Source organism: Bufo bufo, chromosome 5 (genome assembly GCF_905171765.1).
Source record: "Bufo bufo chromosome 5, aBufBuf1.1, whole genome shotgun sequence".
NCBI classification, from domain to species: Eukaryota; Metazoa; Chordata; class Amphibia; order Anura; family Bufonidae; genus Bufo; species Bufo bufo.
The window spans coordinates 487699881-487702554 of NC_053393.1; positions in this window are offsets into that span (position 1 = coordinate 487699881).

Sequence of the window (2674 nt, forward strand, 5' to 3'; positions counted from 1 at the left end):
CTGGGCAAAAAAGTAAACTATCTGTATCTGAAAATTATTTAAAGCCTCTTTGTCACCATATTGAGAGCCAGTTCCAGCTCAGACATAAAAAAAAACTTGATACTGTATCGTCTTGTGTGTTTTTTTTTTTTATATATATATTTGCCTGTATAAGTATTGATAAAAAGATGATCCCCTCCAAAGTAGGCAAACTTATTTTTATTTTTTTTCAAAGGAAGATGTTTCCTGTATTTTGCCTAATTATAAATTACAGGCTTAATGGTATACATTTGACTTTGGGTGGTTTCACACAGTTTTTACTGCATTTTATATGAATGTACATAAGATTAGGAAATCTAAGAAATTCACAGCAGAAGTTGACCAGTGGCGTGGATTTTAATGTGACATGTTGCGAACTTCTTCCATTGATTTCACCGCTTGCAACGCATAGGGTAAAATCGGCTCCAAATCTACAATTCTTTGGCTTTGTGTGGCTGTAACCTGACAATTTAGCATTTATTTTCTCCAGCCAGAAGTTACTATTATGACACTACATTCAAACAAATATATTTTTTAAATATAATTGATTAGCAGTCCCATTTTTTTTAAAACCCTGCATGCCACAAGTCTGTAATTCTCCCCCCCCCCCCCCCCCCCCAGGCTTCTTTGTCTGAAAACATGCATGTTTAGTGTTTAAAGGGGGGAAAAATGCAACCCAAAAAAGCTTGATGGGTTTTTAAAAGTAAACCCAAAAAAAGGGTGAGAAAAGGATTAAAGAGGTTATCCAGGAAAATATATTTATGGCTAATCCTTAGGATAGGTCATCAGTATCAGATCTGTGGGGGTGCAACACCCTGGACCCCTGCCGATCAGCTGTTAGAAGAGGCCTTGAGCGCTGCAGCTTCCTCCTAGGCCAGTGACATCACTGTACATTGGTCACATGGCCTAGTTGCAGCTCAGCCTCATTCAAGTGTGGCTAAGGTACAATACCAAGCACTGCCACGATATGATGTATGGCGGTGTCCTTAGAAAGCTGCCAGGAGCCTGCATCTCTCACTAGAGCACCGGCGAGCGCAGTGGCTCCCTGAAACAACTGATTGGTGGGGGTCCCGGGACTTGGACCCCCACTGATGTGATAATGACCTATACTGAGGCTAGGTCCTCATTTCCCAGATAATCCCTTTAAGGTTAAAGGGGTTGTCAAATGAGAGTGGGTGTGCTGAGTTCCCTAAATGGAACAGCAGTTGTTCATGGCATTACTTCATCATCAAACCAATTACAGTAGGTACCCGGTGGGAGGTAACGTTTTTTTCATCCAGGCCCTGGAAAGCATATCGGCTTCCCATTGGGTTCTTTTCATCCTCCAGTCAGGATACAAGCTGGAGATAATTTCTCCTACTCTTAGCAGATTCTTGGTGAACAAGCAGCTACTACGTAATAGTCAGCAGGTATTGAAAGATCAGATTTCCATTCTACTAAGCGTCCAGCTTCCGTCACCTGAAAGGAATACTAATTATACTGTATTTGGATGACTTACTGATTTCTGCAGCATCAGAGGAGTCTTTTTCATCTTCAATGGTCCAGCAGTCCTGGGGTAGTTAGTAAAACTGGAGAATTTAGACCTACTTCCCAGCATGCAAAATATCTTTGTGGGGCTTCTTCTGGACTCTATTCTTTCTCCCAATAGCGAAGCCGATTTCCATAAAATGTGTTCCTCCTGCCTCAGCTACAGCTTCCATCAAAGACATCATGACAGTACTAGGTCTCCTAACACCTACCATTCCTTCTGTAAAGAGGGTTCCGGCTCACTCAACAACCCTTCATTCTGTCTTCCTGGGACAATCGTCAGTTATCCCTGGACAGGAAATTTAGGATTCCTCACCACATAAGGGTCTCCCTTTGTTGGTGGCCGATCATGAAGAACCTTTAAAAGTTGCAGTGGCAGCAGGAAAACCAGATTTTCATTACGATCGATGCCAGCACCCAGTATTAGGGGGCTCATACTTTACAGTTGGTGGTTCAGGGTACTTGGGAGTCTGGCCTCCTCCAAACTAAGGGAATTGGCAGCCATTCTCCAATCCCAAAAGACACTTTGATCTGCAGTCAAATCAAGACATATAAAACATAGAAACATAGAATGTGTTGGCAGATAAGAACCATTTGGCCCATCTAGTCTGCCCAATATACTGAATACTATGAATAGCCCCTGGCCCTATCTTATATGAAGGATGGCCTTATGCCTATCCCATGCATGCTTAAACTCCTTCACTGTATTTGCAGCTACCACATCTGCAGGAAGGCTATTCCATGCATCCACTACTCTCTCAGTAAAGTAATACTTCCTGATATTACTTTTAAACCTTTGCCCCTCTAATTTAAAACTATGTCCTCTTGTAGCAGTTTTTCTTCTTTTAAATATTCTCTCCTCTTTTACCTTTTTGATTCCCTTTATGTATTTAAAAGTTTCTATCATATCCCCTCTGTCTCGTCTTTCTTCCAGGCTATACATGTTAAGGTCCTTTAATCTTTCCTGGTAAGTTTTATCCTGCAATCCATGTACTAGTTTAGTAGCTCTACTCTGAACTCTCCCCAAAGTATCAATATCCTTCTGGAGATATGGTCTCCAGTACTGAGCACAATACTCCGAATGAGGTCTCACTAGTGCTCTGTAGAGCGGCATGAGCACCTCCCTCTT